This window comes from Pipra filicauda, unplaced genomic scaffold (genome assembly GCF_003945595.2).
Source record: "Pipra filicauda isolate LSUMZ 115617 unplaced genomic scaffold, ASM394559v2 scaffold140_size2443280_pilon, whole genome shotgun sequence".
Taxonomy (NCBI): Eukaryota; Metazoa; Chordata; class Aves; order Passeriformes; family Pipridae; genus Pipra; species Pipra filicauda.
Genome location: NW_024103885.1, coordinates 1929114 through 1943645, shown reverse-complemented (window position 1 = coordinate 1943645; position 14532 = coordinate 1929114). Strand labels below are relative to the sequence as shown.

The window sequence follows — 14532 nt, the reverse complement described above, 5'->3', positions numbered from 1 at the left end:
CAGTGGAAAAGCTTCTGTAGCCAAAAGCAGACAGATCTCTAACTCAGTAGAAATGGTATGTGTGTGAAAGCCAGCAGAAAGGTTAAGACACGCCAGCATTGGCAGTCACAAGTGTTCAAAGGTCACAGTTCTGTCCCCACAACCCATAAGGTTTTTTTAAAAAAATTAATTATGTGTATTTGTCTCTTGATACTGTGTCTTTTGTACACATTCAGTGCATGTTTTCAAACTTTTCTGAAACCAAGAAGGCTAGAAACTTACTATCTTAAAGGAAGCTGAGGTCCTCGGTCAAAAACCTTAGCTGCTGCCATGGATATTCAAACTATTACTACAGAACATTGCTTAATCTCTAGCAAAATCACAAAAAATAGCAATACTGCAACTTCTGCACTATGCTGACTTATCATTCACGGAGAGGCAATAAGTTACTGGGTGCCAAGCCATTGCTTGGCCAAAGAAAAAAGGTTCTGAGTAAGTTATAGGGTAAAAAGTCATAATCCAACCTAAGGTAACAGTGAAAAGTTCGCAGCATCCAATAAAAAATTCCAGTATCTTCTGTCTAATTTTTTTGTCAATACTGACATGCGCATTGGTGAAATTTAATCTTGGAAAGAAATTAAAAGATTGAACAAACCATGAAATTACGGTACAGTCTTGCTCATGACAGATGTTCTGTTAGGACTGGACTGAAAAATGGATGGGACAATGATCCATGCATTTCCTATACTTAATTTTGTATACAGCCAGCAACTGAAACCCCTATGTCACGAGCACTTCACCTCAATGGTAACACTGCTAAATATTTTTGAGGAAGAATCAGTATTGTCCATATAGTGTAAGAAACATTTGTATACAAAAGTCTTGATTTATACGAAGATTTATATCAAGACTTATATAAGTAATACTTACATGACTTTGCAGATTACAGCCCTCAGAATTAATGCAAGATAGCTTGTATTATTAAGACAAATAATTTCACATAGTGAATATCACAGAAAAAATATATGAAACAACAGTTTTCCGACACTACAGTTTCTTCAAACAGAAATAGATCAACTTCTTTAATATAACCTGATCTCTGTGCCATAGTCCTATTTTGTCAGGGGAACAAATTAGTTATTATAATCATTGAGGATTAGCTTTAGAGAAGATCTTGTTTAAAGAATCAAAATCACAGCATATCAGTCTATGCTTCCGCAGCACCTGATGCCCCGCAGAGCTCTAACAGTAGTAACATACCAGGAATAAGAAAGACCAAAAGCAGAAACATCACACTGATCAAACAGCTGAGCCAAAGCCTGACTCACGATGTAAACACAGCACCAAAAGTCCTGCTCATTATAGAGATTCTGAAGATAATTATAAACCTTCTTAATACTCCTTTCCACGAGCTTCTGATAATTTGGATTATGAACTTCTGGGGTTTTACTCTACTAGGACATTATACCATAATTAGGGTAAGCACAGACGCAGCTGTTATCTCATACCCAGAATAGTACATCACTATCCCTCATATTTTCCATTTTGCTCTTTCCTTCACTGGTTTATCTCCAGCCCAGACATTTTTCCCTTCAGCTTTTTCTTTCTTGGAGGTGGGATAGAGGGGAGGAGAAGGGGAAGAATCTGCTCTGGTTTAGTTCCTTTCCAGTAACCACAGACTTTTGTAGAGAGCAAGAGATCTTTAGACAGGTAAACCATAACCTGCTCTCTAATCATATATAGTTTGGTCTAATATAACAAGCTAGCAGGTTTCAAGATACTTGCTCCTTCGCTTGCAATGGCATATACACCAACAGAAAGCAAATTAGGGTAATGACTGATTAATCCTTTCTTGCTAATCAAAGGTTATCTGTGAAAATACTATGTTTTTAAAATTGATGTCTCCTTTTTTACCTAAGAAAAAAGGCAAATGAAAGAAAAATATCAGAAGATAGGGCTAAAAGGAATTTCAAGAATTCAGGAATTTCTTCAAACTTTGCAGCTGAACAGGTTATTCTAGCAGCTGGGAATAGTCATATATTGCAATCTCTCCTCTACCACGTCAACAAACGAGTTTTTGGTCAGTATTTGTGCTGCAGATGACAAATCCCAGAAACATCATTTTCTATAGATAAACATACTATAACAGCAGGTGTACATCTGCTGCTGCTTCACAGGAAAACAAAGGAGAGAGCTGCTTCCACCACAGATGGATCTCAGATGGTTTTTAATAGGAAAATTTGTGAGTGGCCATGAGTAGTTTGCTCTGGCATAACAGCTTGCCTAGGTTCATCACCTTAGTAGGGAGTAGACAAGGACACACCTGTGTGCAGTACAATGAAGAAAGGTCAGTAAGACAAAAGACTGGTGGTGTAGGTTACCATTACCAGAATAACTGATCCAGTCTCAAGTCTGTTCCTGACAAGAATGAAAAGCCTGTTAAGAGGCTGTTGCAGTAGTGGTCAGAGATATCACAGATTTACTTGAGTAAATGACATTGGAAAGAGTGCTTACTATTTGCCCACAGACCTATTTGTACACAGTCCAAACAGCAGCTAGAAAAGCCTACAGATCACTGTGAGTGGCAGAAAATGTAGAAATCACAGAGGTAAAAAGATGTTCTTAGAAATGGTCACAAAAGTGTATCCTTGTCTACTCCCTGCAAAGGTAACGGACCTAAGCAAGCTGCTCGGACAAGCCTGGTCAAAAGTCACTGCAAATAATATCTTCATAGAAACATGGATTATGAGGATTATAGGAAAAAGCAATTCTGTCCTGTATGCTTCATGTATTAGACTGTCCTACCATCAGGAGAAAGCTTTACTCTGTGACTTGGGACTGAACACAGCTCGCAACTTTCATCTATCTCCCAGTTAAAGAAAACATCCCTGCCTACCACGCCTCTGTTCGGATCATTTGGGCTGATCTCTGCTTTACCAGTTGTTCTGTTGCCACTCTTCTACCCCTCTCTGGAGTGCACATCTCCTTCCCCTTGCTCACCACAGAGATGGGCCCACAGCTCCCCTGATACAGTGCAGCTCTCTCATCTTGGTTCAGACTGCAGTGAAGATTCATGCAAGAAAGCTGTAAGAAGCCTCAGACTCTTCACCAGGGCTACCGTGATGACACACTGGTAGAGTTTGCAGTCCTGAGGCATATGAGTCAGGCGAGGAGTAAAGTTAGGCCTCTGAACTTTAGGAAAGCAAACTTCAAACTCTTCAAGAAGCTAGTCAGTATGACCCCCTTGGAAACTGCCTTCACGAACAAGGGAGTGGAACAGAGCTGGCAGATCTGTACGGGTCTCCATAGAGCACAAGAGATAGCAGTCCCTAGGCACAAGAAATCAGACAAGGAAGGCAAGAGACCAGCATGGCTGAGTAAGGAACTGCTGGTTAAACTAAACGGCAAGACACACATGCACAGGCAGAGGAAACAAAGATGCATCCTGAGAAGAGTATAGGGACACAGTCTGATTATGTAGGGATGGGGTGAGGAAGGTCACGGCAAAGTTGGAGCACTTGGCAAGTGATGCAAAGAATAACAAGAACAACATCTACAGGTGTATTAACCAGAAAAGGAAGGCCAAAGAAGGTGTACCCCTCCCAGTAAACAAGACCCCATCGGCTCTGGCCACATACTGAAGCAGATTTCTGAAACAATATGTTTAAAAGAGCCCACATATCACACAGTTTTAATAAGAACAAAATAATAAAGATTGTATTTAAAAAGTGTGACTCCATGTACCTTTGAAAATTGGCACAGCTAAGGAAGGAACAGTACCCTTGTACAAAGAGGAGCGGGAACCTCTTAACTACATCTGCCACTGCTGGATCTGTAACAGGGAACCATGGCTTAGATTTAAGAATAAGCATTGTGTTTGCACATCTAAAATACAATACGTAGCTCATAATCAAGTCTGGCTTAAAAATACACCTACTGCCTCTTTAAATGGTGCTCAACGCAAAACAAGTACTTCACAACAGGTGTTTAGGTCAAGAAAAGCTAATTGCTAACCTGTTAGTGTTACAATTCAAAACTGAGAACCTTCACCTCTGTAAATCTCCATTTTCTTTAATGACATTCTGGGAAGACACAACCTGCAGTCAGCCAACTCAAGAGCAGATCCTAAATTAATGCTCACTGTGCTCAGGAAAGAAGTGCAATAGACAGTGTAGAATCTGCAGAGTCTGCTATTTTCTCTCACAGGAGACATCTAAACTTGGTACATTTTATAATGAACAAATAAAACCCCAGCTTCCTCATTCCAGCCTCTTAAATGGAACTGAGAAGGTAGACAGTTGACAAGTTTTTTTCTGAAATTCAAAAGGAGAAAAAAGACCACATACACACAGACTCAAAAGTTTAAATTCCCACTGAATATCATAATTATCCCATAAAATTATCTACTACACACAAATCACTTATTTTCTACAGAATAAAGTTACCAGACAATAAGAAAAAATATCTTCACTTAACGATTTCTCAATATTAACTGAAATTTAAAGAAAAACCTTCAAAATAGGGTACCAAGATATCTATCCTGGACTTAACACCACTTTGAAATTATTCATCCAAATAAAATGTGCATATTTATGAAACTAAGCATTAGCAATTTTAGGTGTTTTGTCTCAGATACAGATGGTAGTTTAAACAACAATTTTTCTACAGTAGTTTGTCACATTTTCATCAGAGCATAAATATTACCAAAAATACTAATAAATCCAATCAGAGAGAAAAAATTTATTAAACCCTTTATTACTACACTGAAAATATACACAAAAATTCACGAAGAAATGAGACAGATCAAAGAGTTAAGCATTGTTTTTCCTCTACCCCAATGATAAGAGGAAAGAATGACTAGATACAGAAAGTAAACTAATTTTTGAAAACTGTCCTGGAGAAAATCCTTTATCAAATTCAACAGACATAATTATTACACATTCAAAGCAAGATAGCACCAAGGAAATTCTTCTTCCATTCCACGCAAAATTTCTGTTTGGTGTTGATATAAATGCATATTTAAGTTTAGAAAATGTGAGACTTTACAATTATTATTACTGCAATAACACTCAGCTATCTATCTCAATTAATCTTGCAGAAAAACATGAACCTACATGTTAGGTGAGCACTTCAACTGCCAGACCTTCAGTATGCATAGGTATCTTGTGAAGTGAGAAAGGTAGGTAAAAAAGCAGGTTTTGAAATTCACACAAATGAGTCTTTCCAAAATTCTATCCTAGACCAGAAAAAAACACTGAGGTCCTTCTCAGTCATCTTTTCTCAAGGCTGAACAGGCCCAGCTCTGTCAGCCTTTCCATGTAAGAGGAAGAGATGAGGGATGCTCCAGTCCCCTAATCATCTTTGTTGCCCTCTGCTGGACCTGCTCCAGGAGCTCCATGTCTCTCTTGCCCTGAGGAGCCCAGAACTGGACATAACACTCCAGATATGACCTCACCAGGGCTGAGTAGAGGGGCAGGATCACCTCCCTCAACCTGCTGGCAATGCTCTTCCTAATGCACCCATTTGATAGCATTGGCCTTCTTGGCCACCAGGGCCACTGCTGGCTCATGAACATGTTGCTGTCCACCAGGACCCCCAGGTCGTCTCCACAGAGCTGCTTTCCAGCAGGTCAGCCCCCAGCCTGTAGTGGTGCATGGGGTTATCCTCCCCCAAGTGCAAGACCCTGCATTTGCCTTTGCTGACAGACGGTTTTCTGCCCATCTCTCCAACTTGTCGAGGTCCTTCTGAAGGGCTGCACAGCCCTTTGGGGTATTGGTCACTCCTCCCAGTTTTGTGTCATCAGTAAATTTGCTGAGAAGGCATCTGCCTCTTCATCCAAGTCATTGATGGATGGGCCCAGTATGGAACCTTGGGGGACACCACTAGTGAACAGGCCTCCAACTAGACCCTGTGTCACTGACTCTCTGGGATCTGCCATTCAGCCAGTTCTCAATCCACCTCACTGTCCACTCATCCAGTCCACACTTCCTGAGAGACAGTGCCGAAAGCCTTGCTGAAGTCAAGGGAGACAATATCCACTGCTCTCCCCTTAGCCATATTGGTAGCTGTTTGAACTTAAAAGGCAATCAGGTTGGTCAACCATGATTTACCTTTAGCACCCACGCTCCTCATCACCTTCTTGTCACCCACGTGAATAGAGATGGCCTCCAGAATGAGATGCTCCAGTACCTTTCCAGGGATTGTGGTGAGGCTCAACTGGCCAGTAGTTCCCCAGCTCCTCCTTCTTGCCCTTTTTGAAGACCAGGGTGACATTTACTTTCTTCCAGTCCTCAGGCACCCCTCCTGATCACTCTGACCTCTCAAAGATGATCATAAACAGCCTCAGCTATGGTGTCCTCCAGCTCTCTCAGCACTCGTGGATGCATCCCATCAGGACCCTTGGACTTGTGGATGTCAGGTTTACCCAGGTGTTCTCTAACTCAATTGTCCTTGACCAAGGGAAAGTCTTCCTTCCAACATTCCTATATCCTGGTCTCCTGAATCAGAGATTTCAGTGGACTGGTCTTGTCAGCAAAGACCAATGCAAAGAAGGCATTCATAGTCTCCACCTTCTCTGCATCCTCTGTTACCAGGGTCCCCTTTCCATTTAATAATGGACACCCATTATCCTACGTTCTTCTTTTGCTACTGATGTATTTAAAGAAGCCCTTCTTGTTGTCCTTGATATCCTTGATCAGATTTAATTCCAGTTGAGCCTTGGCCTTCCTCGTCTCATTTCTACTTCGACAACCTCTCTAGCTTGACTTCAAGTGGCCTGACCCTGCTTCCATCTCCTGTGTATTTCCAGCTTATGCTTGAATAATGACAGGAGCTCTTTTTTCATTCATGCCAGTCTCTTGCTCCCTTTGCCCAATATCTTGCTCATTGGGATGCATCATTCTTGAGCCTTGAGGAAGTCATGATTGAACATCAACAAGCTCTCTTGGACCCCTGTTCTCACAGGATTCTTTCAAGAAGATCCCTGAAGAGGCAAAAGTTAGCTTTCCTGAAGTCCACGGTTGTAATCCTACTTGCTGCCTTACTTTGTCCTCGCCCTTTACAGCCTATATAGGATATAGTTTATGAGATTTAAATCAATTTTTCTTGATTTATAATTCACCTTACCTTTCAAGGAACAACCAATTATTTTATATCATCAACTTATTCCTTTAAGATACCATTATCTAGCACATCCAGAAACATCTTACCACTTCTCAGTTATGCCCTCATGCTGGAGGGGTCAAAGGGAAAACGCAAGAGGGGTCAGAGGGAAAGTGGCACACCGTGACAGACAACTCAATGAAACGAATTCAAGTGGGGGGGGGGTTGTTTTTTTGGTTTATAATAGGAGACAAAGACTTATTCCTAACTCATGGTCAGGGTACTCACCTAGAATATGGGAGAAATAGACTAAGTTCTTCCTCTGAATTAGTCCGCAGATGAAGAATTACCACATGAAAGATAGCAAGAGCAGTACATACAAAGACCACACAGGAACTACATGGTTACAAGATACCAGGCACTTCATGTCCTAAAAGTTACTTATATTTGTAAGCACTTTTAACAAACTCCCTGGTCAAGCTGAAAGTTTTTGTAATGTTAGCCTTTGATCATTACTCTGACCGCTCATTTCCACATCCATATTAAATTCCTCCTCTTCTTCTAGCATTAGTATCTGTGACCAGCCAACACAGCCTAAAATTGATCCAGCCCAAAACTAACTCAAATGTTGTTTCATTCAGCTAAATCAACTACATTTGTTTCACTATATGGCTGCTCAAAAGCTGTCTTGGCACAGGGGAAGGGGAAGCAGTGAATCACCAGGTTAGATATCTTTTGGCAACAGTGCCATTTCATGCTGACCTATACTATGTGTCAAATTACTACCAGCAAAGAAAATTAGGAAAAATGAGATTCAAATTTGTGCTCAAAGAAATGAGCATTGTAGCTACTACTTGAGAAGTCTGCTTCATACTTAAATGAAACATCTTTACTCTCCTATGCACTGCTGCATCTCATGTGGCAATCCATGACAAATTAAAATTCTGGACATAATGGGGCTTATTTTTAGACATCAATCCAGACTCACGGATCAGCCTCTGGAAATGAAAACAAATCCAGAACTCAGTCTTAAGAGTCAATGGGAATCTCAAGCAAGATGTAAAGCGTAGGAGTATATGTAACTGATGTGTTGCTCAGTTATCAACTTATCTACCAAACAGCTTGTTAATTAGCAGGAACTGGGACTGTTTTAGGATGATACTCAGTACAGATACTAGGTAATTTAGGTATTCACTTAAATTAATAATATGAAAATAAGAAAACTGGATGAATGATTTATACCAGCAGCAGCTATTTGTAACATTTAGAATTGTACAGGTGTACCAAATGGACATATTTTTAAAAAAATTAGGATACTTGCTAACAGTAACACCCAAAAACAAGTGACAGTTGTTTCAAAAAGCTAATATTTGATCTGAAAATTATCTCTTATGTAGAAATGCATATATGTAAATAAAACACTTTTAAATACTAAATGCTAGTCATCTTTTTATTTTCTCCAAGTTGATTGCACAATTTTTGATTTGTGCAGCTGTGGAAGTGCTTCTGATGCCTCAATTTCCCAGCATGGGTGACTCATGCACAACTAAATTATTCTGTAAGGCTTTTATGAAGAGTGGACTGTTTGTGTGTCTGAAGAATGGAGTAGGCAGTGCACTTCACTGAAAGTGTCTTCAAAAAGAGAGACTTCTTCACATTTCCATAAAATGAGAGAGTAGGAAAATTTTAAGCTGCAACACTGAAGTGCAGTCCAAGTAAAAAAATTACCAAACAAGCAGCTCTTCCTCCCTACCTCCACTCATCACTTTCGCCAGAAATCCTGCACATCATTTTGGAAGCCACAAAGTAATAACAAAAGAAAAAAAGAATGAGGTAGCTGAAAAAAGAACAAAACAAAACAAGGGAAACACTAGGGAATGGTAATTTCAGTGTATTCCCATTCTAAAATAGCAGGTTCAGGATCACTTGATGCAACTGAATAGCCACAAGTCTGTGGGATGTGATGAGATACATTCCAGGGTCCTGAGGGGACTGGCTGATGTTGTTGCCCTGTCCATCATATCTGAAAAGTCATGGTGGTCAGGTGAAAACCTGGTGGACTGGGAAAACAGAAACACAGCTCCTATTTTTTAAAAAAAGAAGAAAGGAAGATCCAGGGAACCACAGGCCAGTGAGCTTCACCTCCGTGCCCAGGGAAGATCATGGAAGTAATTTTAAGGCATATACAACACAAGCAGGTGATCAGAGACAGCCAGCACAGGGTGTATCATGCCTGACCAATCTGGTGGCCTTCTATGATGGACTGACAGCAACAGCTGACAAGGTAAGATCGACCAATGTCATTATCTTTTTACATGGTCCCACACAACATCCTTTTCTCCAAACTGGAGACACAGGTCTGAATGGTGAACTATTAATTAGATGGATAAGGAACTGGCTGGATGGATGCAGCTGGAGAGTTATGGTCCATGGCTCTATGTCCAGGTGGAGGCCAGTGACGAGTGGTGTCCCTCAGGGCTCTGTCTTGGGACCAGTGCTCTTTATCAATGACACAGAAGTGAGATCCAGTGCACCCTCAGCAAGTTTGCAGGCAACGTGAAGTAAGCAGTGCAGGTGACACAACAGAAGGAAAGGATGCCATTCAGGGGGACCTGGACAAACTTGTGAAGTGCACCCACGTGAACCTCGTGAAGTTCAACAAGGACAAGTGCAAGGTGCTGCACCTGGGTCGAGGCAAACACCAGCATCAGTACAGGCTGGGGAATGAGCAGATCGAGAGCAGTCCTGCCAAAAAGGTCTCGGGGTGCTGGTGGATAAAAAGTTGCACGTGAGCCTACAGTATGGTAAGCCTACAGTCTGCAGCCCAGTAAGCCAATTGTATCTTGGGTTGCATCAAAAGAGAAGTGATCAGCAGGTTGAGGGAGGTGATTCCCCTCTACTCTGCTCTGGTGAAACCCCACCTAGAGTGCTGCATCCAAGTCTGGGGTCCTCAGCACAAGAAAGGTGTGGACCTGTTAGAGTGAGTCCAGAGGAGGCCATGAAGATGATCAGACAGATGGAGTACCTCTACTGCAAAGACAGGCTGAGACAACTGGGGTTGTTCAGCCTGGAGAAGGCTTCGAGATCTCACTGAGGCCTTACAGTACTTGAAGGGAGCTTACAAAGAAGAAAGAGAATAACTTTTTTTTTACATGGGCAGATAATTATAGGACAAAGGGGAATGGTTTAAAACTGAAAGAGCAGAGATTTAGATTAGATGTTAGGAACAAATTCTTTTACTCACAGGGTGGTGAGGCACTGGAACAGGTTTCCCAGGGAAGTTGTGGATGACCCATTCCTGGAAGTGTTCAAGGCCAGGTTGGATGTGACCCTGAGCAACCTGATCTAGTGAATGGCATTCCCTACTCATGGTGGGGGGTTGGAACTGGATGATATTTAAAGTTTCTTCCAACCCAAGCCTTTCTATGACTCTATCCAAAAAAGTGACAAAACAAGTTTTGTATTAGTATGCTTACTGTTATGTTTGTAAGATTAACAAGATTTAACAGAAGACTTAATTTTCTAGAATTCTAGTGTCTGCCAGATCCTTCAGCTTTTCTCTCAATACAACAACCTTTTATTGAAAAAACAATACCATAGTTACAGAATTCCAAACCCCTACACTGCACTACTCCTTAATTTCATTTAACAAAACACTAGAGTTGTTCTTTTGTCAGAACTTTCAACATAACAGTCCAGGTTCAACTGGAATTACAGTGACTGCAAAACCTGAAGTACAGGACAAATACTTCATATTACAAAGGCAAGAAGTGCCTTAACAGGAAAAGTTAAAAAGAAAAAAAAAACAAAAAAAACCCAAAACAAAACAAAAAAAAACCCCACAACGTTTTGCAATTGGAACAGAGAGGAAATGTCTCAACTGTTGTCTTGGCTAAAGAATGGACAAAACCAAGGCAGAAAAAGTTCACTTTTCTTGTCCCTTTGTGGCTTGCTACTAACATGAGCAGAAACTTTCAGAGCTTGTGCTAAATGTGTCCAGAAAACCTACTGAAATCACCTTCTGAGGGTCACCAGAGAAGCAGCAAAAGACAAAAAATAAATTCTTTGTTCCCATAAAACAGTATCATCTTCAATATGTTGAGTCCAGTCAATTTAATTGTAATTTAAGTTGATTAATTATGATGACAATATTAATCTTCAGATATTGGGGCTTTTTATAATGAAGGCTTCCAGTGCCTTGAAGGTTAATTCAATGCTCCTAGCAAAAACTCTGTCAACTATCTCCCATTGTTTCAAAAATATTTTAAGATCATGATATTAACTGAAAGACAAAACATAACTGAGGAAATTCTATGCCAAACTTTTTTTAAGCTTTGCTGCTACAATATGTAAGATAAGAATTTTCAAGATTAGGTTATGGGGGGGGAAAAGGTCACAAATTTAGTTCCTTTCTGCATTTTTGGAAATTCAGATTCTGTCCTGATACCCCCTGTAAACCTTACAAAGTTTCAGATGAGTCCTCAAAGTTATTTGCATGAGTTAGTCCTTTTTATCCCCTGTAATATTCATCCATCAGTCCTTTTTACCATCTATAATATTCAACACAAATCATATCAGCTACTTGGGACCATACTCACTGCATGACTTTAAACTCTCTTCCTCAGTTGCTTCTGTTTCTCTTTTACCATTTCTCAAGTTCTCTTTCACAGAATGATCAGACCACATATCTACAAAAACGCATGTCTCAGAATGCTTCCTTTTGCCCCTCAAAGTTTTTTCTGCGCTCTCAAGTTCTCAAGGTTAAGGAACCTTTCCTGTCTGACAATCCGGGAGCCACTCCGGCAGTCAGGGCCACCGTCAGAGACTTTCACTGCTGGGACCAAGGCCCCTTTGCAGCAGGTGGCTCCACCTCTTACAGGCTGTTTTCCCACTTTATTCATAGAACCTGACTTAGATTATCCAGCACTTAAGTCCCAAAAAGTAACATTAAGAAATATTTATAAAGGCATTATAACTATTTCAATTTAAAATTAATATATCAGTTACCAAAAACCAAAACTACAATCAGATTTTATTTAACTCTCTTCTGCTCAGCACATTGTGAGTATGGTTTCAAAGACCTAGGATCTTGTTAGTGGGCTATTTAACACTGGTATTGAGAAACAGGATATCAAAAGCTATCAATATTCACAGGAAATCCTGAAACTAACATGAAATACATGTTGAGGTCACATGCTAACAGGCTAATGAAAAGAGCTGTATTGTATTTAAGTCCACATTAATGCTTGAAACAGTTTATTTATGAGAAACACATTAAAAAATATGCAGATAGAGCACTTCAACATAACAGTGCAATATTCATAAGACAAGATTACTTAAAATAATGAGGACTCTTTGTAACTTACTGGCTTTACAGCTCTCATGTTTTGACTCTCAATATTTTACTTCATGTTAAACTGAGGCTTGTACCTGCCTCAATGAGGTCTACTCTCTAAGCTGCCATATGAAGCAGCTGAGTACTAAACTTTGATTTTTACTTAATGTATTGCTTTTCCAGAATAGAATTAAATTGTTCAGGTTTGAAAACACCTTTAAAATCATTGAGTCCAACCATTAACCGAGCAGTGCCAAGTCACCACTAAAGCATGTTCCCTCAGTGTCACATCTACACAAATTTTAAAGACCTCCATGGATGGGGACTCCACCACTTCCCTGAGCTCAAATGCCAAATGCAATTGTGCCTGTAACAATCACTATTTCAGGAATGATTATACAAATTTAAGGGAGAGATGCTTAAGCTAAGAGAATAAAATATGCTAACTTTTACAATATGTTTATACTAATTACAACATGAGGGAATCGATTGAACAAATTAAATAAGACTGCAAATAACTTTATTTTTTGTATTCAAGTCAGTGATTTTTTTTCAAACAAAGTTTTCCCAAATACTGCTGATACTTGTGCTACTACAACCTTATCAGGTTGTAGGGGTTTTTTTAATGATTATATTAAAAGGCTGTTTGTTTAAATGTTCCTATTGACAGAAATCTTACTTGGATCTTGGAAATTTTCTAGGAAAAAAATGCTGAAAGACAAGGCCTAAAATCTGCAAGGATGTAATAAACAAGAAATATAACTTAGTTTAGTCCTAATAATTGGCTTAGACGTGGGATATTACGCTAATGTTAAGTATGTAAAATTCTTGGGAACCCCTGAACTTAAAACTCTTTCAACTGTAACTTCAAGATAAAATGAATTAACACTGGTAACTAAATATTACTTGGATTTTCAGAACCTTACCAATTGCCATCTACAATCTCAAACGCAGGTATCCATTCCAGCAAAAAAAAAAAAGTCATGACTTATGAGAGCTCAAGGCACAAAAAATGGTAATAACGGCAAACATCTGTGAAGACCACCTCTTTTTCTTTTTTGTCTTGCTCCTACTTTATGAGTGCAATAAAGCACTGGTCTCATTGTGTTGTTTTTTTCAAGGCAAATGAGTAGCTTGAGCAAAACATGTGGAGTGGGAAGCATACAAATTTTAGAATTCTATAAAAAATTAGGAAAGAAATCAGAATACTTCTGTTTTTAACAATATTAAAATATAAGCATGGAAGAAAAGGTAAATGATCAGAATTTCAAAAGACAGTTACGATTTAGTCATTTGATTCACTGCAACTTGTAATATTTATTTGTTTCACTGACAGTTTGTATTCAAAAAATTGCAAAAAAAAAAATCCTGTCAATATTAATTTCGAAACTTATACTTGGATTTGTAGCATAAACACATATCATAGGTGTTCACTGCCCTCATCTACTGACCTACAACCAAAGTGAACAATTTTGGCTATCTGTCCATTACAAAGTAATCTGAAACAGAAATGGATCAGCAGATCAAAGCAGCTGGTGCTGACACTCTATGCTAGCTGTTCAAGAGGGTTTATTTGGATTAGATTTCATCTGGTCTCCAGAAGGAAATATAACCATCACATGGACCATTCACCTTTTTCCAGGAATTTCATGATTGATGCAAACTTGTATTTACCCAGTATAGACAGAAGAGCACTTTGCACTTGCAGCAGAACTTACAGACTATTTTTCTGAGAACGGAGTGTAGTTCCAACACCCTGAGCAACTAAGTGGTAAGGGGAGACAGAGAGATTTTGTCCAAAGCAGTTTTAATGTTCCAAATCACAGTGGCAATGCATACAGTTATATCCTACCTTTTCAAGCCACACTAACAAACACAGGTGTCAGCTCAGAATACTTGAAGGCACTGAAGGATCATCATAAAAGACAATCTACTGGCTTCCACAAGAATAATTCATTTCCCCTAATCCAGAATTCAGCAGAAGGCATGAATCTGGATATCCCTATTGCTTAGGTTTCATTTCTCTTTTCTTGGTTTATTTACTTTATCTTTTATATCCTGGTTTTTTTCATTCAAAATATTTTACTTCTTGTTTCTCCCGTATTTTTTTCAGACTC

At 39.5% G+C, this 14532-nt stretch overlaps 1 protein-coding gene across 7 annotated transcripts in view; it reads right to left on the bottom strand.

Moving 5' to 3' along the window:
- The window catches only part of CLOCK (clock circadian regulator), a 67691-nt gene that overhangs the window by 37982 nt on the left and 15177 nt on the right, over positions 1-14532 (bottom strand). The gene's annotated exons all lie outside the window — the stretch shown is intronic.